Raw genomic sequence first — 25,990 nt, forward strand, 5'->3', positions numbered from 1 at the left:
GTGAATCTTTCTGCTTCTGGGTTACCTCATTCAGGAAGACATTTTCTAGTTCCATTCATTTGCCTGCAAATTTCATGTCATTGATTTTAGTAGCTGAATAGTATTCCATTGTGTAAATGTACCACATTTTTCATCTATTCTATAATTGAGGGACACCTGAGTTCTCAAGTATTTAAATACCAACAAACCAAATAACTCAATTAAAAATGGGGTACAGATATAGATCTCTCCTGAGAGACACATCCAGAGCATGTCCAATACAGAGGTCAATGCTAGCAGCAAGCCACAGAACTGAGAACAGGACCCCGTTTAGGGGAATTAGAGGAAGGATTGAAAGAGCTGAAGGGGCTTGCAACCCCAGAAGAACAACAATGCCAACCAACCAGAGATTCCAGGGACTAAACCACTACTGAAAGACTATACAAGGACTGACCCAGGGCTCCAACTGTATATGTAGCAGAGGATAGCCTTGTTGGGGCACCAGTGGAAGGAGAAGCCCTTGGTCCTGCCACAGTTGGACCCCTAGTGCAGGGGAGTGTGTGTGGGGGGTAAGGGAGGTGGAGGGGGAACACCCGTATGGGGGAGAGGGTAAGGATGCAGGCCTATGAACAGGAAACTGGGAAAGGGAATACCATTTGAAATGTAAGTAAAGAAATATATCTAATAAAAAAGTTTTAAAAAAGAAAGAAAGGATAAGGTTGAGCAGGAAAACAACACATGGTAATATTTGAGCAACAACAATGGTCATGAGTTAATAAATTATCTTATTTGTTATATGTACCTTCCTGGGTCATTTATTTGTATTTAATACATTTTTGTTCTAGAATTTCTAGGGTAGATTAAAAATGGTGGAAAGTATGGAGTTTCTACACTTATGTCCTCTCACATGTACAAATTCTTATACTCTCTGTTTCCCATTTCAGTGGTACGTTTGCTACAAACAATCTACATTAGAACATCATTATCATATAAAAGTCAAATTTGTATTTGTTGTATATCAACTTACTCCAAGATAAAAGTACTATCTTGGAGGCAAACTCAATGGACTTTGCATATTCAAAAGCAGTGCTTCTCAAACTTTTTAAGGCATTGACCCTTTAATACAGCTCCTCATGTTTGGTGACACACAATCATAAAATTAGTTTCTCCTTTATGATTGTAATTTTGCTACTGTTATGAATAATAATGTAAATATATGTTTTCTGGTGGTCTTGGGTAACTCTCAAAGGAATAGTAATTCACAGGTTGAGAACTACTGTCCTAAAGGGAAGGGAAACATTCTATTATTTAGTGATGCTCTCTTAAGAATGTAAACAACACAAGGGCTTTAGGAAGTCACTGAAACTGATCAGATGTACTAGGTTCCTCCCTCCCCAAAGTTATACAAGCCTTAATGGTTTCTGAGAGACATTCTCAATCAAGCCATGCTTCCCTGAAGAAGCAGATATCAGTAGAGCTGTCTGGAAAAGGCTCAGATGAACTGGGCTATCTGGAAAGGACACTCTTCAACCTGTTGAGCTGCCTAAAAGCCATGCATTGTACTCTAGGATTCCACGTTTCTTAAGCCTTCATCCATGCTGGGAAGGACTTTGGTGATGAAATTAAATTTGACTTATTTCTACTCCTGTTAATTAGAACCAATAAACTCATTGGTTCACCAAGCTGGACATTAGTGGTATCTGCGCTTTAGATCTGTCATTATACTATATAAACCAAGAGAAAAGACATCCAGGATGTTAGTCAAGGTATCAGTCAAGGTTCTCTAGAATCACAGAGCTTATGGAATCTCTCTCTCTCTCTCTCTGTCTCTCTCTCTCTGTGAATAAAAAAATGGGGTACAGAGACAGAATTCTCACTGGAGGGATCACTAATGTCAGAGAAACACTAAGAATTGTTCACCATCCTTCATCATCAGAGAAATCCAGGTCAGAACAACTCTGAGACGCCATCTTACACGTGTCAGAATGGCTGAGATGAAAAAGCTCAAGTGACAGCACATGCTGGATCAAGGGCAACACTCTTCCACGGCTGGTGGGAGTACAAACTTGTACAGCCACTTTGGAAATCAACCTGATGGTTTCTCAGAAAATTAGGAATAGTTGTATCTCAAGAAGCAGCTACGTACTCCTGTGCATGTACCCAAAAGATGCTTCCCCACACCACAGGCACATTTGCTCCACTGTGTTCCATTTTATACTCCAGAACTCCCAACATAAACTCTTGCTGCCCCTGAGCTCCCAAGTTTATACAATTTTGCTACAGTGATCCAGGTTCAGGCATCCCTCCCAATAGGCAGGAAGGTCTCAATAGTTGAATTAACTAGCTGAAGTGTAAAAATACATGCCTTACCTCAGGGAACCACCTAGAGATCTATCAAGTTAGGTAGAATCTTTTGTGTCTGTGTCTGATCAAGCTCAGTATAACTTAGTGCTTCTCAAATGAGGCCAATTTCAACCATATGAACATTAGGCAGTGTCTAGAGACATTTTTTCTTACAACAGCTGGGGGAAATCCTGCCAGGTAATTTTTGGCATATGAATAGACAAATGGGTAAAGGAAAACAGAGTCCAGAAATATCCACACATTATATAGTAATTGAATTTTTAAGATGGCAAAGTAATCAAATGAAGTAATGGAAAGCTGAGTTAGTGAATGATACGAGCATAAGTTAATATACATATGGAAAATTGAATCTTCACCTCCAAGTTCATATCACAAGGGAAAATTAATTCACAATAGAGACTGAATTAAAAATTAAAATATGACTAGAAGAAAATGGGGAACATACACACATTTAAATTAGTGATAGGCCAAGATGTTTTCAACAGGATCTTGAAAATAACCATATAGACTCACAAATTAGATTGCTCATTAATAGGCATGACTAAGCAAATGAGTAAGCAAGCCACTGATGGAGTTGCAAGATTTGCAAAGTACATCTGACAAAGGAGTGAGTCAATTTTAAGCAAAGAATTCTACACAGAATAAGAAAAAGATCTCTCTACCAACTTCAGTAAAAATAGATAAAGTGTCTCACAGATGTCCAGATAACACAGTAAGGAATATCAACACCATTATTCTTTGGGGAACTTCATTGACAACTACAATAAGAGAGCACTGTGCACACACCAGAAAGGCCAACATTAAAGATAGATGACACAAAATGCTCACAAGAAAATGGAGCTACTGTGCACTTAACTGGAAAAATCCCACATACTTATCACCAAGACAATACGTAAACAGAATTCGTCACTCCTATATACTGTAATATAATCTATGGAAATGCACCTCTGGTTCATGTGACAATGTGGATAAATGTCACAGGCATAATGATGGGTTAAAGAATGAAGAAAAAGCCTTAACATGTCCTGTCTGATTCCATCTCCAGAAAGTTCCAAAACAAAAATAATGAAACATTAAAAGAAAAATAAATGATTGCTTTTGGGAAGAAAGCTTGACGAAAAGAACATATTACAGAACATGGAAACATTCCACATCATAGTACAGTCATGAGCTATTTGTGTATGTCTATTGGTCAAAACAGTGACACTAGGCTTTTGGTACTTTTCTGCATATAAACTTATCAAAAAGACTAAGCAGAGCAGAAGAGGAAGAGGAAGAGGAAGAGGAAGAGGAAGAGGAAGGGGAAGAATTGTTTTATGTGGTAGAAAGAGTTCATCTTATTCAAGTACTAACATGAGTTAATATTAGTAACTCAATGAATGGAAATGTGATTAATAAAAACTCTGTTAGACACAGAATTTTTTTAAATAACTGAAGAAGATTTAAAAATATATGTGTGGCCTTAAAATGTCTCTTAGAGAAGTACATTGATATAACTTAGATTATTTCCAAGGTTGACTTTCACTGTAGAGAGGTAACAGGAATCATGTGTCACTGAATGCCAGTCACATTTTGTTTTTATAGTAGTAAGCAATGAGTACATGTTTGGTATCTATCCTTCCCTCTCTCATTCTTTCCTTCCTTCCTTCCCTCCCTCATTCTTTCTTTCCTTCCTTCTTTCCTTCCTTCCTTCCTGATTGATTTGAATAATTTTTCTTTCCTTTAGAGCTAACTTACATTTGGATTTTAATGTCATTAGTGATCCAAAGTACTGGACTAATGTACTTCTAATATAATCATACAATAAAATGCGTATGTCTAATATTTCAAGAGAAACTATTACAGTAATAGTTTGTGTCGACTCTGTCAGCTCTTTAGTAAGAATACTTTAAAAAGTAGCTATCATCTTGTATGATAAGAAATAGAGAAGGGAACTAATAGTCTTCAAAATGAATATGATGAAGAGGAAGAATACTAAAACTGGAAAAAAAGAACCAAACAATCACAAGGATGCTGTAGATTGCTTCTGCATACATGTCAAAGATCCCTTCCATTTCTGGCTAAGTCACAACACAGGGTAGTCAACTTATAATTGGTTCAATTTCCAAGATGATTAGAATTGAGAAACATTAAGAATTTTTTGGTTGTTTTATGTTGTTGAACATTTTGCTTTTCTAGTTGTTTGTTTGTGTTTTGTTTCTGAGACACAGTCTCTCTGGGTAGTGCAGTCTGGTCTTGAGCTTAGAATCTTTCTGCTTTCACTTTTCTAGTTGTTGAGATAACAGGTGAGGACCACTGGGCCTCTGCTTATTCACTGGCCAAACTAGTCTGTAGTATATTTTGTTTAGGAATAAGGAGAACTATTACTAATTGTTTCCTCGTCTTATGCTTTTTTTGGAATAAATTATAAACTGTAGAATTTTTTGAAATTGATTTCTTGACTCTAAAAGCTGATAGAATTAAGTTGCTGTTGAGTGTGTTTAGACTTGTTACTTGAGAAAGATATTACACTTGGATTTTAATGTTATTAACTTTCCCGAAGGCCCCTATAAATTCATTCTATATAAATTTACATTGGAAGGAAGAATGAAAGCATTCTACTAGAGAATCCTAATAGAGTTTTAGAGAACATGTTTCTCATATGTGGTTTCTCCTCATACTGCATCGTCTTTCAGTCTAAGAGTTAATCAGTAAAAATCAACCACAAATACAGAAGAACAGTGTGTTTTCAAACACACCTAGTTTATCAAAGTCCTATGTGTTACATGATGCCTTGAAAGTTGTATAATTTCCATGTTTAAATGAGTGGTCTGTCTACACTGAAGATTGGCTTAACTTAGTCATGTATAGACCATATTTGGAATTCATAATCCTCAGATAGTGTGAGCCAAAGAGTGTGTGTGTGTGTGTGTGTGTGTGTGTGTGTGTGTGTGTGTGTGTGTGATTTTCCCCTTTATCCATTAGTGGCCATCTTGGCTGATTCTACTAGTGTGGAATCACTTGTTCGTGTTAGGCACATTTAGAGGTCAGAAATTGACATTGGAATGTCTTTCTTAATTCTCTCTCTCTCTCTCTCTCTCTCTCTCTCTCTCTCTCTCTCTCTCTCTCTCTCTCTCCCTCTCTCTGATGCAGTGTTTCTCACTATACCTGAAGCTCACTATTTTAGCTACACTGATTGCCTAGTGGGACCCAGAGATCTGCTTATCTTCATTTCCATCTGGGGTTATAGATATATGTTCCCATGCCCAGCTTTTACGTGGGTGCTAAGGAATCTGATCAGACCCTCATGCTTGTGTGGCAGATTCTTTACTCACTGAATTGCTTCCTTGGATTATACATCAAACTTAATAAATGCACTAAGACATTTTGTTCTTGTGCATAGCATTATTAAAAATAATGAACATTTTTAATAATAACTTTTTAAATAATAACGTTTTTAAATAATAACTTCTGTTTATGAGGCAATAATCTTGTCTTAAACATATTACAGAATGTGGATATCAACAAGTGCACTTGTGTATGGGCACACATGCGCACACACACACACACAACACACACATATACACACACACACATACACACACACGTACACAAACGTACATGTACACATTAAGTAACCTAAAATGTAAAATACTGATTTTTCACTTAGTCTTTCATTTTAAAGTCTTTTCTGTGTGATTAAAGGACTCTATAATATATGCCCCATTTCTTCACTGTTAGTAATTTCTCTGTATTTCATATAATCAATTAGTTGGCATCTAGATGCAAACCTTTTTTTTTATTTGAAGTTGGAATTACTTAAAATAGATCACCAGCTGTGAAAATACAGGTCAGAGACCTTTCCACTGTATTCTGCATAAGCCCGTTTGGCTTATTGTTTGCTTGTTAGACATACATATTATAATTTTACCTTTCTTATTTATAAGTGGATCTCACTGTTTAACTTTGCATTTTTGAATAACCAGTGAGATTAAAATGTAAACGCTCACCTCCTCAGTACCTGCCTTTGTCATTATTTTTGTGTATTTTATTTAGGATTTTTCGTACAGATTAGAATCACCTCTTTTTTACTGATGCATCTTATTCTAATTGGTAGCTTTTATGTTTATCACATAAGAATGTGTTTGAGTTCAACACAAAGAAGTTAAAAACATTAGAGAAAGACCCACTGACAAGTAGAAGCTGGGTTTCCTTAATAACAGACACTATTCATAGTGTGACACAGGACCTCTGAGATACAGTTGGTTTTATTCCTGTTGTGTCGTTGCTTTCAAACTATGGTGAAGAGAAGCCAACTAGTTAACCTGTTTTCCACCCTCCTGAGACTGCCCAGAACTAGAAGCAATATTATGAGTTCTGAATCTCCATGTCAAGATGGTTTGTGGCCATGTCAAGATGCTGAAGCCATGCCTAGGTCATTGCTCATTAAAGATGTACTTTGGACCAACAGAAACCAAGAAAAGGACACTAAGTCACCTCCCTTCAAGGCAGTATAGAACATTCTGTCCTTACAGAAATACTCAGAACTCTGTCTTGCTGTTAGAGCATTTACTATTCATCTGTTTGTGTTTTTGCTTGTCCTGATTTCTTAGAAACAGTAAATATATTAGGGAAAGAACATTTAAAATCATTATTCTTTTGCTTTTTCTGTGTATACAAACTTCTCCACCATTCGTTATATACTAATATTTTCCCCCTAAGTATGTCATGTAACTTTAAAGAACAATTTATTTCATAGAGATGAGTCAATATGCCTGCAGGCTATTTCCTACTATGCATTTCACTTTGAAATTTTGGTGAATATTAATTTTATTTCCTTCTTTGGGCTTTCTGCCTTCTTGAGACCATTAGCTTGTGCCTTGTTGTAACTTATGTCTTATCATCTTTGGTTTCTCAAGTGAATCCTTCATGCTATCATAGTAAAGGGTGGGTCACATGTGCTGTGCATTCACATACTTTGTATATGGCCATGAGTGAATGCTGCTCCTACTCTTATGCATAGACAGGCAAATGTTAATCATGTTGCTATTTAGCATTTGCCTCTCTACAAACTAAACATTTTGATTCCTTATTAGTCAGTTACTAAAGGTCATAAAATGACCATCATCTTTCCTAGAAAGAACTCGGAGCATTGGTATATAATTAATCCACCTAATTTTAGCAATTTAGGAAAAATCAATTCAACAGCATGAGATGAAATATGGTCAATAAAATTGTGACTCTCTCTACAGTGATTTAAAAAAAAAGGCAGGCTGGATATATCTGTCTGGCTCAGTTTTAGTTGGGGTTTTCCTGATTCCTTTTGAGGTCATGAAAATTTCTATAAAAATGCAAATAATTACACATTTAATTGCAGTCCCAAAAATTTGCACTCTTGGATAAAACTGGCTTAAGCCCCATCCCACCATTGCTGTAATTGCAATACTGTCTACTGTTAATTTGCATTTTAATTAAGCTTTAAACATTTAACTAGAGGATGGTCCAATAGAAGATCTTATAATGATCTCAGTAATTGGTAGGCAAGAGTTATTATTTTTTTATATTGCTATTTTAGCAGAGAGAAATCTGCCCAACAAGGATAGGGAAAAGCTAATAACCTTCAAAACAGACTCTTCATTTTGGGACCGTGATGAGAAAATCATGAGTCAGGAATGGAGAAGTCAGAAGAGATTGACATTAAGGGACCTCAGTAATGTCAAGGGTCACTTAAATTGTTGAAATGTATGCTAGAACCTTTCACGGGTTAGGGGAAAATGCTGTCTTTATTTTGAGCTCCCTAAGATACATTAATTTAGATATACCAGGCCTGACATTTTTGTTGTTGCGATTTTGTGTCTTCAAGGCCTAACAGAAGCAGCCTATACTGGATTTTGTGTCTAACTCACTGATTTAAATGTTAAGGATGTTTTCCTAATCTATTTCCTTTAAACTACTTTGGGAAGGGACACGAAAGTAAGATGACCGACTCTCAAATGATCTGCACTTAGAAGAACCTTCTTTAAATCTTGAAAACAGAGTGCTGGTGTCTTCAATATGATCTGGGAGGAGAGACTAGTGGGCAGAGCAGGTGTTGATTCAAATATAATTCCATATGTTTCTTCTGTGGTTTCCCTTAGGTGAGTCAGCAGGTATAGTTTATGATGAAATCAACAGCCTATAATGTGGTTCTGTAGAAGGAATGCTCAGAAATGTAAGGCTCAAATGTCGTGGGTGGTAAATATGAAGTGCTAAAGTAAAACGTCCTTATCACACTGTAATCTCCCAGGTACTTGTGATCACAGTCGTAGTGTCAGTGCTAAAACGAGGCTGACACAGGAGTGAACACAACTGCCTATGTTCTCCAGAGAAAATATAAATGATTGTTTGTGAATGAGACTCTTCGAACTCCAGAAGACATCAGTAAAATATCTGGGGGTGGTTCTTAAGCTTTTAAAAGCAAGCTTTACTGAGTGATGATCAGTTGTTAAATGTCTAATCACATGAGGACCACCCAATAAAACAAACTACTCAGTTATATACAAAATTCCTCAGAGTCACTCTTCCTCTGTGTGTGGGTTCCCAGTTCACTCTTTCTAGGTCAGTTTTTACTGTGTGTTCATCCATGAGCTAAAATTACAACCTGTTCGTTTTATTTTCTCTTATTTTGGAATGTGTAGATATATGAAGGACTAAGCAAAGGAACAGAGAAACTTCTTGGGGGAGAAAATAATATTCGCAATTCGAATCTACAAATCTTCAACCTAGCACTAAGGGAGACTAATAAGCATGTAACGGATTTTGAGGCCAAAGGTAGATGCTGACTACCATGCTGAGACTAAATGATCATTTAACCTTTTACTGTAAGTATTGGATGTTAGATAAGATATTAAGGAAGAATCAGAAATGCACACACTTGGTGATATTATCCAGGAAGAATGTGACACTGAGGAAAACCATGCTGAAAGACCTCAGGGAGAAAATACATGGACCGGCTGGCGTTAGTATAGTCTTACATGCCCATCGTGTGCAAATCCAATACAGTTTAGAACAAGCCACAAGTCTGCAAGGCTAAGAAAATGCTTCTTTCGGAATCTTTCAATGGACTCAGGAAGCATGATGGTATTTAAACATTTTATTAAGCTCAAAGTAGAGAAAAATCCTTGTTAAATAAGTAGATGAATACTCTCTGATAGGGCGGAGGTATCACAGAGGGGCTATTAGGGTCAAATAGTTACTTTTGTGTAGAATTTTATACATAAAAGCAAAGTCATACAATAGCAGTAGTCAAAAGTATTAAAGGCTCTCACGTGCAATGAGGGCTAGAGACAACAACTTAGTTAAGAACTTAGCCATTTCTAAACATTTTAGAAACTTAAAGGATATGACTTAGAAAATGTAAGAAAAAAAATATTCTACTGAAGATGTGGAGATGAGAAGGTAAGATATTATAAGAAGATACTATTTCAGCTGCATAGGATGTTTATATTCAGAAACATGACTGTATGTACATATAAAATTGTGTGTGTGGGTGTGTGGGTGTGTGTGTGCATGCACACATGTGTGTAAAAATTGTGTTCTGTCTTGGCTTTAGAAAATTTATTGTTTTTAATTTTGTTTTTGCTGACGCATTTCTACATGCCTTAAACTAAGTGCTAGAAACTCAGAATATCCATGAACTTCAGTTTTTATCTTCATAGAGCCTTGGGGTAGTAGAAAAGACAGGAAATTGTGTGCTGAAGGCAAGTAGTAGTTCTCTGAGACCTCCAGGGGGCGCCTCTTCTACACAACAGCGCCATGTGGTGGAGTTCCTCTCCGGGATTCTCAGCCCAAAAGACAACTGAACAGACTGCATTATCTATCAGAGAATGCATTTGCTCACCCAACGTTAATATTTTACTCTGTGCTACAGATAGACTTCCTCTTAGAGATAAAGTTTCTGGAGGCCATAAATCTGGTTCTTAGTATTCTGTGGTGTCTAAAATAGCACCTTGCACAGAGAGCTGGCACTTAAGACCAACTTTTGGGACACAGCTAAAATGTTTGCTTGAGGGAAAAAACAAAGCTTGTCTCGCCGGCAGGTGTGGCTATCAGACGGCCTGACCCTCCTTTGCTCGTCTCTCAGAGCCTTTATAGTTGTGTCATGTGGCTGAGGCCAAAGGCAGTGCTCTGCTGGAGGCAGTTTACCACTTGGTTTTCGATTATGAAAGCTTTGTTGGTATTCTAAAGAGTCTAACCCTTCTGTGCGTAAATTTTTTCTTATTAGTGGGGAGGAAAAATGCTAAATATCTGTAAGCTACTCTGCTAATTCAAAGTAAGTATTTGTTAAAATGTCACCTTCTGTTCCAGTTCCACGTTCAATTTTTGTTCATTCCTACCTACCTAAGACCAAGTCAATATTCAAGACTGCGTAGGATCCTTCTTCTTGACCTCAGCTGTAAACTCCATTACCTTTTAAGTGATCATGTAGCTGAAGCAGATGGTCCATGAAGCACATTGATAAAGCTGAGGGCAAACTATCTCATGCTTAAATAGCTGCCGAGGCAGTCAGTATAATGGGCTGGGATTTCAAATATACTCAGTGAGGGATTACACCTCGTGCCCACACCATATCATCCCGAGGGTGCCGCAAAGATATCGTGCGTAGATGTTCTGAGTATATCTTACTGTAGCTGGGAATCTATGAGGAGTTTCAAACAAGCATCTTTCTTTGGAGTACGAGGGCCCTCAGGGAGCAAATGCAAGAGAAGAGCTTCAGAGTGGTTTCATTTTTCATCACGGATGGTCTTTGGAAAGTTAGTTCTTTACGTACTAGCACTTAGGTATCAAAAATTGCTTGTCATATGTCATGGGAATATATAGCCAGATAGCTCCCCCTTGAGTGGGCGTACCTTTCTCATGTCACCAAAGAGGCAGAGTAGTTCTCCAATTTCTTGAACACTTCCTACCACACACTAAACAGCTCTATTTTCTGAGGTATTGTGACAACTGATTGGATGTGATCTGAGTTCATGGTGATCAGGGGTTACGTGGGCACCCTGTTTACCGGAAACTCCAGTCAAAGTATTCTCACAGATATGGGCTAGTTCTCTGAAGGATTTAATCAAAGACAATGAACATCCCCAGTGCCTCTTGCCTGAGCACTGTAAAAGTATATAAAATAAAAGAACATGCTTCCTGTATCTCACGTCCTGATGAGTGCATCTGAACCCACTTTTAAAGCAGCATTGGAGAAGCTGGCTTCTCTTTAAAAGAGTCATTCACTTGTCAACATTTGTACAGATAGAAGGGAAAGGAATTCTTAAGGCTATCTTACTATGATCCATTCTTGATGAGGTTGGGTAATCGTGGGCATCTCTTTACTTCATGAATTTGAGTGGTGGTAATGTGAGGTAAAGTCTATCTATTTTTGCCCACCGCAGTAGCACTACATGCACCTAATTAGTTATTTAAGACTCTTCCTCTGGTACCTACTGCCCCGTCCTTTCTCCTTGTTTCCCTAAACTCTACTTTCTTATTCTCCAGCTGCCAGTAGAAGTTGCAGTTTCCTTTCCTATCGACTTTTTAAAATGCATTTTTAAAACTTTTTTGAGAATTTTATATGCAAGCACTGTATGTACCTCATTTCCCTCCCTCTCTCCGCTTCAACTCCTTCCATGTATCCCTGAACTTTTTCAAATTCATGACCAGCTGGTGTCCTGGTCCTCTGACTCCAATATTCTTTCTTCTCCCTTTTCTAAATAAACAGGGCTCTCAAAAATAAAATAGAACTCCTCCTATCTACTGCTGTTTTATCATCTGAATGCTAAGCAGGCATCTCTTGCCCTTCTGCACATTCAGAAGGCTGCTCTTCAGGAAGAACACTTGAGCCATTGCCGTTCTTCTTGGTGATGCACATTTATGGGACGGCCAAGTACAGTCCTACTTGCTACTAAATGACATAAAGTACCTAACGTGACACACACAAATTGAGAGAGACATTCTTATGAAAACTAGAGAGAATGCTACTCAGGTTTCCTCGAGCAAAGTTATTGAAATAACTGTTGAGTGGCCAGTCACGGAAGACCGAGGTAGTATTAAAAAAAAAAGGCCAAGCTCTGATTGCCTCTCCAGTGTCTTACTCCTCATTTCAGAAGAGACAAAGTGCAGTCATAGATGATATTAACACTGAAAGCAAGGTGGGGCCTTGCATCAAGTGTGCAGGAAACTACACCTAATTAAATGTTTGGACAGCCAGACCTGAAAGGGACTCTCAAGGCTGTCTTACTGTGATCCATCTTTGATGAGGTTGGAGAGCATGTTATTCCACATGCTTGGGTGGCAGTGAAATAAGGCTGATAGTCATGATTCCAAAGGATAGATAAGTTGCCCATTTTGAACATTCCCAGTCACTGTTTATTTAATAAACTAGCCATCTACTTACTAAAAACAGTATACTTCTGACCCGAGGCTACATTTCAAGCCACTAGATGTTCTTTTAGGCAAGGAAAGTTGAGAAATACATTGGAGATTCTTGGTGTCCTGATGTCCCAATGATGGAGAAAGCTCATTAGGGAACTCCTTGGCGTGAACTAAGGAAAGAGGCTCCTCTAGCAATTGGTCTCCATATGTGCTGTAACAATGGCACAGATGGGAATGGTAACTTATTGTCATAGGTTGTCTTGGAGAAATTCTAGCAAAAGCCTTATACCTGTGCAAGACGTTATTTCAGGAATTGCGGACCCCAAAGATAATCTCGTTATGGAGAGGCATCTCATAGCAGAAGCATCTAGCAGCAGAAATATGAGTTATCTATTTTTTCATCATTTTGTGCATGAGGCATCAATGAAATCCTCAAATTTCCTTGAGAGCTGGTAATAGTCTCATTGATGGCTTGAATCCTAACTGGCAAGGTGTCTGAAAGAGATGCTGAATACCCGTAGAATAATGACATGTTCCCAAATGGGATATTCTGCTCCTTTGCATAACAATTGAAACCGAAATAGCTTGCCTGTGAAAGTTTGTTGAATCTTCTTTCCCCTTTCCATTTATTGCACTCCTATTGTAATGAGTGCTGTGTACTATCGTGTTGACATATGACTGTTCTCCATTCATTCATTTCCTACAACCAAAGACAAGGCAAGTTTGCTCCAGGAAGGAACTTGGCTTGGTGTTTGTGAGATTTCCACAATCCTACTCCTGACCAGCAATTTTATTTTTCTATGGGTGGTTGTTGATAGACTTTATTTGCCTCCTTCACCTGCAGCAACAGCCCAGAGGAGAACTGATGAGACAGTTGGGCTGCCGTGTGAAACGTGGTACAAGACTGCAGGCCCTGCTGTGATAGAAACCCATCAAGTCCATTATTTTATGTCTTTTTCCATATTGTAGCTCCCACGAGGTAAGGTGTCAAGCTACATTAAGCCCATAAAATAGAAATTTGAGTCCATGATGTGTAACTCCCCAGGAACTGTAATTAGCATAATGTTTCTAGAGTTTTCTAACTGATACTTGAAGAAAAGAAGTTATCAGTTCTCTAACTTATAATTGATGTTTAACATAAAAAACTTTTTGGAACACTCAGTACCTTATGAAACTTTGTGAGAAGCTCTAATTGTATGCAAGATTATATCAAATGCTGGGGGAAGCAGAGAGCTCAGGAAGCTAAGAACATAAATATAATTTCTCAGGTTAGGGATTTAGCTCAGTGGTAGTGCGCTTGCCTAGGAAGCGCAAGGCCCTGGGTTCGGTTCCCAGCTCCGCAAAAAAAAGAACCAAAAAAATAAATAAATAAATATAATTTCTCGCATTGATAGGAAAAACAGAATTTCATATGAGTAAAAATTGAAGTTGAAATTTGTTGCACAACAAAGATATGTGAGAAGTTTCCTGCAAATGTAGACCTTAAGCATTGCATTTTAAAGAGCCCTCATGTGGTAGGTTGAATTATGATCCTCAGGGAGATATATCTATGACTTAACATTTGGGACTTTTGAATATGGCCTCCTTAGGAAAGGACTGTTGCATAAATAATGAAAATCTTAACCTGACACAACCCCCAGATTGCATGGATGGGTCCTAAATCCAGTGAAAACATCTTTGAAAAGGAAAGAAGAGAAAACATAACATTTGAGGAGAAGATCACATGGATGTCAACACTGAAACTGGAGTTATATCTGGAGCCACTTTGAGCTGGACAGTACCAGGAGTAAAGGAAACACACTTTACCAGAGCCTTGGCACTAGACTCAGACCCGTGGAAAAGTGAAGTGCTAAGTCGCCAGCTTGTGATAAACTGTCTCACAGCCACTTGAAACCAGAACACTGGGGGTCAAAAGACAAACGAAAAGGAGAAATTCAACCAAATGAAAGTGTGTGAACAGCAGAACAGGTTTTACTGCATGCTAATAAGTCAATATCTGGGGAAATTTCCTAACACTCAGTGCCTGTATAAGGAGGAGATGTCTACAAATCAACCTCAGATTACATCTTAAGAAACTAGCAGAGAAGAGCAAAGCAAGCTCTCAAATAAACAGAAGAAAGGAAATCTGAAGATTAAAGTAGAGATCAGAAACATAAAAGAAAAAAATCAGTAAATTATTGAAAACAAAGGTTGCTTGCTTGAGAAAATCAATAATACAGATAAACCTGGCTGAAACAGACTGATGGAGGTCAAGGTGGGGGAGTCAGGGGAGGAAAAGAAAGGAGAGAGGAGGGACGAGAGGAGATGGAAAGTGGTGTCAGAAACACATGGCACAGCTGGGAAAGGACTATACTGAGGTGACATGGGGATGCGTGACCTCAGGGGTGTTGGTTTATTTCTTGACTGTCCCTTCCCATCCCCAGGATTCAGGGGGCTCCTGCCTTACCTCCAGGAAACGTCTTGTTTGTCTCTGGGTTAGGGTACAGCCTCCCTCACATCAGCCAGCATATATTTAACATCTTCACCAGTTCAGCAGCCTTGCCCTCATACCCACCAGCAGCAAGTTTGTGCTTCTCACGAGGCTGTAGAGGAAAACAATTCACGGATAGGGGCTCCCCCTTCCTGGCATCGATTCCTTCCCTTCTGGGACTTAGTTCATTTGGGTTTCTTTTTTATCTCCTCCCTGCCCCCTGATTCTCTGATAGCTAAATTGAAGAATTAACTTTGAAACTCACCTGGCTTGTCCTTGCTAAGAAGGTGGGAGGTATAGTCTCCTGTGGTTCTTCTGCATTCTAACATGAGACTGAAACGTCAGACTGACGTGTCTCCCCTGCGCTCAGGGACTTCTGAATGAACTGTCAGTGTGCCTGAGTGCTTCCTGTGATCTGGAGCCATGGGTCAGTTTGCCAAATGCTGGAATAATGCTACACAGATGAGCGAGTTATCAACTAGAGTTGGTTTCCTTGGAATTCTAGAGGCGGGATGCCCACGGAGGTTTTGCTAACTTGGGTTCTCCTTCCACATCCCTTCTTGTCATCTGGTGGCTCCTGTTGCTCTTTCAATCCACAGTCATCCTATCTCTTTCTATGTCCTTTTCCTTTATTTCTTTAATGAGTGTAGTCATGTTGGAGGACAGACTACTATGATGATACCATTCTAACCTTCCCAATTTGAAGACCCTATTCCAAATGGTTGAGGTCAGGACCTCAAGCATGACTTTAGGAGGTATAGAGTTTAGTCTGTATAGGGAGGGCCACATAGTCTGGCCCTTCCTTCCTTTCCTGAGCTCATGGCCTCCTAGTGTCTTATCCTAACTGCTCTAGCCACACCTGACTCATTGCTGATCTTAAGAGTATGTTGAACCCTATATCATGGAAACAAGCTTTCCCTTGCTGTCCTCTCCCTGGTCCTTGTCCTAAGTTACCCTGATCCCATTGTAATGTTTATTATTTATGGCACCTCCAACCTTGCAAACTAACATGTAATTTATCAATCAAGTGTACTTTCTACCTTTAATGAGTTCTCTTCAAAATTTATATAAGAATGGGTTTTTTGTACTTTCATCACTTCTGCATCAGCATACCAGGGACATACTGGGCATTCTTTAATAACTGAAGCAAGAGGACGAGGGTATTTTGCTGTTGCCACTGTTGTTTGGTTTTTAATGATTAGCTTTGTGCGCATCCTCTTATTTCTTATTTTTAACAGATCCTTCTTAAAAGACAAAGAGCATTTCTGTTCTCAGTGAAACCTTGGAAGGACTGTATAGATTAACTTAGACAAATTGACATAGGAATTTGCCTGTAACCTGCTGATGCCCTCAGTCTCCATTGATGAACTGCAGCAGTTCCTGGAACCTTTAATCATGCAATCCTCTTGTCATGATCAAATAAAGTGACTATTGTTTAAACAGGGCTCATCTTGGCAACTATTCTGCTTTAGTTCTCCCAGTCTCTGTGGTCTTGAGGTTCACAACTATCTCACTTAATCTCTCAAGCTGGAGTCCACACTCCCAGGAATGGTAATGACCTCTTTATGCTGCTTGGATTAATGCATTGTTTCAAACAATGCCAGTGCTCATATAGTGTGATCCCTTTTCTTTTGTTCACCTTTTCCTGATATTCTGCTTTTGTTTAGCTTATCTCTTCTGAGTTTTGGTCTTATTAAAATTACTTTTAATTGGATTCATTCTCCTTGAAAATAATTGTTTTTCTTTTCATAACTTGTCATTTGAAATAATTCTGGATTATGATTTCTCAGCATTCATGGCTAGGGATATGGTTCAAAATAGGTAAGGTGCTTACTGTTTAATCATGAGGGCGTGATACCCTCACAAAGCCCACATGATAAAAGAGGAATGTTGTGGTACATTATTGCAATACCAGGACTAGGGAGACAGAGATTGTCAGATGTGAGGCTTATTCACCAGACAGCCTAGCCTAGTTAGTAAGTGCCATGCTGACAGCAAGTCTCATGAAAGGAGGTAGATGAACCTGATGAGGAAGTGTTTCATCTTCTAACCTCCACATGTATGTGCACATACACAAACACAAATGTGCACCCATAACTACATGAACACACACATACACATATACTACTTACATATCACATACACATACATACACACACTGCTCACATATCACTTGTATATATAAACAGACATACACACAAATATATACATGTACATTCATACATAAACACATGTACCCACATACAGATAAACACACACATGCACATACATACATACATATATACATAGACATAACACAGACATGCACATGCCACAGACACATACATACACACATACATACACATACGTACAAAATACACATACAAATACTTATACATATGCATATACACACAAGATTTATCAGCTATGTTTTTATACACACAAAATGAGAAATAGAAATTCATATCTTTGAAAATGTTCAGTTAAAACTGAAGTAAGGAAGATATAAGTGGACAAGTACTAGAGGAAAGGAAAGGAAAGGAAACAGAGCAGAAAGAATTCAGAAGAAAAGTAGAAGTGAAGGGAGAGTGTTTAGTAAAAGAAAACAAAATGATTGAAAGGCTTTCAAGAGAAAAAAGTTAGAGAATAGAAAATGTTGTTAAGTGGCAGCTATGCCTGAGACTTTGTGCTGTCTAGATTCTTCTTATATTATTGTTAATAATTATTTTATTTATTCACATCATAAATGCTGCCCCTAACATTCCCTCCTTTCAGAGTTCTTCCCCCCATCTCCCTCTGAGAGGGTGTCCTACCCAGGTACTCCCCATACCTGGGGCAGTAAGAATCTACAGGATTAGGTGTATCCTCTCCCACTAAGACCAAACAAGGCAGTCCTCTGCTACATATGTGCTGGGGACCTCAGACCAGCCCATGCATGCTCATTGGTTGGTGGCTTAGTCTCTGGAAACTTCCAGGATTCTGGTTGGTTGACACTGTTAGTCTTTCTATGGGGTTGCCATTTCCTTCAGTTCCTTCAATCCTTCCCCTAACTCTTCTATAGGGGTTATCGACCTCAACCCAATGCTTGGCTGTGAGTATCTCCATCTGTTTCAGCTGCTGGTAGAGCCTCTCAGAGGACAGCCATGCTAGACTCTTGTCTGCAATCAGAACATAGCATCAGTTAAATGTCAGGGTTTGGTGACCGTCCATGGGATAGATCCCAAGTTGGACTTGTCACTGGTCTTAACACATATAAATACTTCCAATAGTGTTCAAAGTGAATCTTTATCATCAGAATTCTACAGACTGGTCAGTTAAGTGACTTGGTACTGCCCTGCTCCTTTGATTTTAATGATCATATAAATCATATTCCTATTTGAGAGATACCTGTGATTATTCAGAGGCAACTCAATAGGGGCCTATTATGGCACCATAGTCTCAAATTTCTAATCCGTGAGTTGACAAGATCAGTATCTGAAAATTTGTATCTATTCTCAGTCAAAGATGCTAGGGAGATCTATATGAAACTATCCAAGGTCAGTCAACTAGGATGTGACAAAGCAAAAATATGAAGTTAAGTCTGTGAGAGTTCATAGTCTACTTTTTCAACACCTCCAAAGCATAAAGATGAATAATTGATGGTCCTGCCCTTGAGGAACTTATAGCCTAGTACTTGATGATAGAGTGAACAGAAAGACAATCACTATGGGTTGCAAGATCTAGAGTTATCAGAAAAGGTGAAAACAAAGCATTATTCAACTCGGCTTTCAGAAACAAATGAGAGTGGGTTGAGCAAATGGTTCAGAGAGCAAGACCACTTGCTGTGCAAGCCTGAGGACCCAAGTTCATCTCCACTACTCACTCACATGAAAGCTCATCATAGCTGAAAGTACCTGTAATCCTAGCACTCATAGACGTAAAGATCCCAGAGCTCACTGGGCAGCCAGCCTGTCAAAAGCAATGAGTTCCAAGTTCAGTTAAGACCTTATCTCAAGTGGATAAGGGAATGTGTGATAGAGCAGGACATCCAATGTTCTCTTCTAGTCTCTGCATATGTGCACAGGTGCATATACTTGAAAACACACACACACACACACACACACGTTTTTTTCCCATTCCTTTGCTTGCCCCCCAACCCCCACTACAGGATATTTGATCAAACTCTGAAACCTGAGATTATGCTGTTTACTGGGGGAGAAAAAAAAACTGTTCCTAGTTGTGGTGTGGTTCAGTCTAGTACTCACCTTTAATCCCTCTGGCTGGAATAGAGGCATGCCCTTAGTGCACACCTTTAATCCCAAACAATGAAGGCAAAATTAGTTTGTAGAAGGAAGTACCAGTGTTTGAAAGTGATGTCTAAGTGAGTGGCAGACAAGGTGATGAATCAGAGGAAGATTTGGCAGAGTAGGATATTCCCAACTCTCAGGAGAACAGAGAGGAGAGAGAGGCTACTTAAAAGAGAACAAACAAAAAAAGGAGGGAGAAGGCAGTTTTACATGGAGAGTTTTACAAAGACAGGGTGAAGAGAGAACAAGCTTGTCACAGGTGAAAACAGAATGAGTCAGAGAATGAGAAGGAGTCAGGAGATTAGATTGGGTTGCCAGAGTCAGTTTGAGCCCAAGCAGAGCAATTCAGTCAACAGGCTAAGAGTTAAGCCAGATTGAATCAGCCAGCCAGAGCTCAGGAAGAACAAGAAAGGGTGAACTTATTCGGCAGTGTTCTCAGAGACCAAAAAAATTCTAGGCCTAGATAAAACTGTATGGAATCTAGAAGCTTCTAGCACTAGAATTGTTTAGCAGCAGGGAGCTATAAGCCTTGGAGAAGACAATTACTTCAGGTGAACAAAAGTTACTGTAACATACACTTTTTCTCTAAGTAGGACTTTTCTTGGTGGAATATAAAAGGAAGAGAGAGAAAGCTTATTTATTTATTTATTTATTTATTTATTTATTTATGGCATTAGAAAAGGTGATTTCTTTCTTTTTTTAGTTTTTTATTAAATTGGATAGTTTATGTATTTACATTTCTAATGCTATCCCCTTTCCCAGTTCCCCCTTCTCCCATCACCACTTCTGCTTCTATGAGAAAGCTTTCTAGATACTGAAACCACATGAGCAATGGCATCAGATAGGGGAAACTGGGACATTAGCGGAAATGCCAAATACTTCCCTGAGTCAGGGAAAGGAAAGGAGTTGAATCAGGGCAAGACAGACAGTCTGGGTCAAGGGAGTGGGGCATGCTGATGGGGGCTGGCCTACAGAGATGACTCCAAGGAGAGGCAAGAAAAACAGTTCTCTCTCTCTCTCTCTCTCTCTCTCTCTCTCTCTCTCTCTCTCTCTTTCTCTCTCTCTCTCTCTTATTAAGAATCAGCATCTTCAGTGACTCTGGCATTTCAAGGACAACAGGAAGACCATTAAGTTTGACTTTGACCTTGGTAATTCTGAGACATCGTGGTCTGTGTGAGGAAGATTAGTGTGTCATAGACAAGTGACTGTGTGGAACTGAGTAGCATGAGCAGGAAATTTAGTTCGTCCTTTATCCTGCATCTTTATTTCCAAGTTTTCTTAAATTAGGCCAACGATGCCACCTGTGAGCTTAAGCAGGAGTCTGAGTTCAGCTACTCTGACTTTTATTACTTAAAAAGCTTCCTGTGCCTCCAGCCAATAGTGTCAATGGGGACTAAGTAAGAAGACTGGACTACCAAACCCACCAAGACACTCTTGTTGTCCCCACTGGACTGATGCTGGTAAGTCATTGTGTTATCTTCAAATATTCTACATAAGTGGGAATGTAGCCTAATGGACCCTTCCCCTTGACAACTTGCCCTGTTGATCACCATTCCCATTTCTATTTGACTTGGTTTTCTTCTTAAGATTTTGCTAAAAAGATTAGGTCGTAGCTTTATTCATGCCGAGCTTCATTTCCTTAGCACAATGTCTTGTAAGTTCATCCATGTTATGAGGAATAGCAGTTGCTCCTCCAGGCTGAATATTATTTTTCCATGTGTATAACTAATACAGCTTCTTGTCTTTACACTCGCCTTCTCCTCCAGTTTTTACATTGATTACTTATTTGCTTATTTATTGTTATCTGTGTGCTGTGGGTAAATCTACCATGCGGTAAATCCTAGCCACCAGTATAATTCATTTGTCAACGTATCAACATTGAAGATAAAACAATGACTTACCAGCATCAGTCCAGTGGGGACAACAAGAGTGTCTTGGTGGGTTTGGTAGTCCAGTCTTCCTACTTATATATCCACTATTGAGAACAGTAGTACAATGGGCATAGGAATATAGTCATCCCTACAATATTCAGATTTATTTCCTTTGTGTGTATTTACACAACACAGATTGCTGGGCACACAATATTTCTATTTAGCCATCTGAGGAACTTTCTTGTTGTTTTCCATAGTGGGTGGACCACTGTGCATTCATTCCTATTAGTAGCCTGGGAGAGCTCAATTTCTTCCTTCATCAATATTTGCTTCTTTCTCTTTTGAAAACAGTTATACTAACAGGTGCGGTTTTGTGTCTCACTGCCATTTTGATTTTTATTTCCTTGATGATTAATGATGTTGAAGGTATTTTAAATTTTTAGCCATTTTTATGTTCATCATAGATACATTTATCCAGGGCCTCAAAACATAAGACAGAACAATAAAATCTCTTAATTAAAAAACATCAAATCTTAAAAACCAGGCTAGCCTATGGGGGGAGGGCGGCAATGGGGGGAGGGTTGGGAGGGGAACACCCATAAGGAAGGGGAGGGGGGAGGGGGATGTTTGCCCGGAAACCGGGAAAGGGAATAACACTCGAAATGTATATAAGAAATACTCAAGTTAATAAAAAAAAAAAAAAAAAAAAAAAAAAAAAAAAAAAAAAAAAAAAAAAAAAACAGGCTAGCTTTGAACCTTTGAATGTGAATGTCTCTTACTCTTGGATATTGGAATTGGAATTCCAGGCTTTTTACTTATACCAAACCCCTCTGTCTTTTTCTTCCTTTCTCTTCAATTGAATTGTGTGAGTTCCTTATTTGGCGTGTTAGCCCTCTATCAAACACATGGGTTGCAAGCATTTTCCCCTCAAGCTATAGTTAGTCTTTTTATTATATTGTTTCATTAGCTGTGAAAAAACTTTTGACTTTAATATGGTTTCACTTACTTGTTTACATTTTTGTTGCTTGGAATTTTGGTGATTTTCTTTTACAGGAACATATCTCTCACATTTACTTTACACAGTTCTGTGATCTCAGGCTTCCTGTATACATTCCATTTTCATCTCTCTATTCTCTGGGATGTAAGGAAAGGGCCCAGGTCTTTTACATGCATGTGCTCAGCTTTTCTATCTCTGTTTATTAAAGAGATACCTTTCCCCATTGAGCCTTCTTGGTGTCCACACTTGTGATGGTTTGATAGGAATAGTCCTCACAACCCTGTGTGTTTGAATGCTTGGCCAAAGGAGTAGCACTATTAGGAGGTGTGGCCTTGTTGGAGGAGTGTGTCACTGTGGAGGCGGGCTTTGAGATTGTATATGCTCAAGCCTCACCCCGTATGGGGCACAGGCTTTTTCTGCTGTTTCAGATCAAGATATAGAACTCTTGGCTCCTCTAGTGCCATGTCTGCCTGTAGGCTGCCATGCTCCCCACTGTGATGATAATAGACTGCACCTCTGAAACTGCAATGAAGATTTCTTAATCATATACTCTTGGGTTTATTTCTGGACTCTTAAGTTTATTCTGTCAGTCTGTTTGTCTGATTCACGCCAATATTTCTTTGCTGCACAACTTGGCTTTAAGTTTTTGAACTTATAAGTCTCTTCCTCCTAAATTCTGGGATTCCAGGTCCTCTTAAGTTAAAAACATCTGTTTAATTTTATTCTTTTTTCTTATTATTGAGTTGTATGAGTTAAATATTTTAGATGTTGAGTCTTCATTAGACACAAGTTTGCAAATATGTTTAGAATATATGATGTGTCCACTTTTGATTTTCTTCCTTAAATATATTTTTGGTTATATGGCATCTTTCATAGTTCCAAATAAATTTTTAGAATTGTGTTTTCCTATTATTAGAGGGAATTGCTATTGAAATTTTGATAAAGTTGTTCTAAATAAGTATATCATTTTGGGCATTATAGGTGTTTTAAAATTAATCTTCTAATACATGAGCAGAGAATATATTTTTATTTATCTACCTATGTATATATTTTATTTATTTTTATAGGCATTAATGTACATATCTTTCACTTGTGACCTATGTTTATTCTTAAACATTTTGTTCTGTTTTCATACTTTTATAAAACAGATTGTTTTATTTCATTTTTAGACATATTATCATTATGAAGAAATGAAGCCAATTATTTCTACATAGATGTTTGTCTTTCATGGCTTTAATAAATTTATTCTTGGATTCTATTTTTCTAACAGTTATCTGTAGAATCATTAAGCTATTCTATAGAGCATCATGCCATTTGTAAATAGGGATAATATTATCTTTCAAAAGATTTGAATGCTATTTTTATCCTATCCTTTTTCATGTATAGTTACTGTTGCTAGTGTTTCTAATTCTAGACTGAGTAGAAATGATGGAAGCAGGCATCCTCATACTGTACTGAATCCCAGAAAACGTGTTTCATTTCTTACTGGAAATGTTAGGTGTTTATCCTTTTACTATGCACGTGCATAGTAAAACACCATTTCAGGTACCTTAACTTTGTACAATAAAATGAATAAGAAAGATCTGTAACAAAGCACAGCAAAACAAGATTAAACTGTTAAAATAAAATATCAGAAATTGGTGTTATGGGGTAAAACAGTATTCAACCCAACTATGCATTGTTTCTGAGTTGCTCAGACCAAATACAGCTACAGAGGCAAGTTGCAATGAACAAATGCTGAAATATATGCAAAATAAACTTTAAGAGAAGGAGAATGAGAGTGCTTATAATAGTATCAGAAGAAGCAAACATCAGAGAAAATACAATGGCCAGCACATGAGGAAAGACATTATCCAATAGTAAAGGGTTTCCAGCAGCTTGCTGAAACAACTCTAAAGGAGTCACACCCCAAGATCTGGCAGTCCAAACATAACAGACAGAACTCAGGGGACAAATAGGCAGATCCACAGTTGCAGTTAAGATTTCAACACCCTTTTTAATGCAAAACTCAGCAATATTGTCACCTACCCAGATTGCATCAACATAAAAAGAGTATGCACTTAACAGTAACAAAGTCATAATATTTTCAAGTGACAAGGAAGTTTAGAGCAAAATAAGCCATGTCTATGACACCAGGAAACAGTAAAGCAACCCAAAAGAAACTGGAATAAAATAGATTAATTTACCCCCTTGTAACAGTCCTAGACGCACCTAGAAACCATTAAGAGAAATACAAAAGGGAAACCTACAAACACATGGACCTAACAAACCCCCAAATAATCATAATCCAGGGATAGAAGAGAAAGTCTCCAAGAAGGGAACTGGGAAAGGAGGGCAAACTGATCTAAAGTAAAAATGAAACAAAAATTACCAGGACATAACCAAAATAGCACCCAGTGGACATTTAAGACCCCAAAAGGGTTAGGGGAAAAATGTCTAAATTCATGACATAATCTCTTATCTAAAGAACCCAGGAAGAAAAGTAAAAGCAAACTTAGAACCAGTATGGAAAGAAATTAGTTTTGCTAGCTGATTTAACAGGGCTTCATTTCTGTAGAAACAATGTTTTTGTTTGTAAATTGGATTTGGGTTCTGAGTCAGAGTCTCTTTAGCCCAAGGTTTTCTGAAACTCACTCTGTAGCTAGTTTCCCAAGTGTAGCAATCCTCTTTCCTTTGCCTCTGAGTGCTGGGATTCTATACAAGAGCCAACCTGCTTGGCTTGTTCCAAAGTTTCTGATTAAAAGCAACAAATAAAGTATCCTTTACAACGCTGATAGCTGATTCCACCATCAGGAAATTAATCTATAAACAGAGATTGTTGGCTACTGAAATGATTAAGATAACCATTAGTATACTGCTCCCCTTTTTGACCACACAAAACATCTCTCTGGAAATAAACCACAAAGGATGAAATAATGTATTGATTTTGCCTTTGATTAACCACTATTCATCTTATGCTAAAGAAGAGCCTAGTCATGCATTTAAGCTGGTGTGCAGAGACTAGGTAAATTACTCTTCATACTATGTTCGCACTTACGTAATCAGGTCATAAAGATCCCTTCGCTGTGGTTCTTAACTGTGGTGGTTGCAAATTAGAATCATTTAGAGAACTTTAAAATTTATTGGTGCCTGGGTGCCATCCAGTGAAATTCTGATTTAATTGGCTTATGTCAAAGAGTCTCAAAATACAGTCTCAAATGTGTGGCAAGCAATACTTGGGAACTTGTAAGAAATGTAAATTCATAATTCCCACCCTGGCCTGACCATCTATATTCAAACAAATCTTTCCAAAGATTCTGAGGCACTGTGTCTCAAACTTTAATGTACTTATGACTCTCCTGGGGAATCTTACAAAAGTGCAGGTCATGATTGCTGGTTTGGTGTAGAAACTGAGATTTTTAGTAAAATCTTCGGGATGATAATGTGGTGGCTAGTGGACCACGATTTGAATAACAAGGGTCCATATGACAAATGTACATTTGCATTTATAAAAAAAACTTTCTAGTTTGGAATGTAGCCAAGGTTGAGGATAACTAGACTATTTTTATGAGGCTGTCAATGCCCATAATACTTGAATAAACTCTCCTTGAGATTGCATAATTATCAAAAAGTTTATGTTTTGATAAACTTTTGAATAAATGTTTATTTTTAATTTGTGTGTGTGTGT

The 25,990-nt window shown here is 38.2% G+C and overlaps 1 protein-coding gene and 1 long non-coding RNA gene across 4 annotated transcripts in view; one reads left to right on the forward strand and one right to left on the reverse strand.

The window, feature by feature from the left end:
• LOC148006647 (uncharacterized) overlaps positions 1–15,572 on the reverse strand; it is a 65,390-nt gene extending 49,818 nt beyond the window's left edge. The window contains exons 1-2 of the long non-coding RNA XR_015673931.1: positions 15,456–15,572; positions 15,167–15,302 (exon numbers count right to left, since the gene is read on the reverse strand). This is a non-coding gene — a long non-coding RNA (uncharacterized LOC148006647). The remainder of the gene's footprint in view (positions 1–15,166; positions 15,303–15,455) is intronic.
• Pde4d (phosphodiesterase 4D) overlaps positions 1–25,990 on the forward strand; it is a 1,511,604-nt gene that overhangs the window by 270,539 nt on the left and 1,215,075 nt on the right. The window lies entirely within an intron of this gene.

The sequence above is a fragment of the Rattus norvegicus genome, chromosome 2, assembly GCF_021556685.1.
Source record: "Rattus norvegicus strain SHRSP/BbbUtx chromosome 2, alternate assembly SHRSP_T2T, whole genome shotgun sequence".
NCBI lineage: Eukaryota > Metazoa > Chordata > Mammalia > Rodentia > Muridae > Rattus > Rattus norvegicus.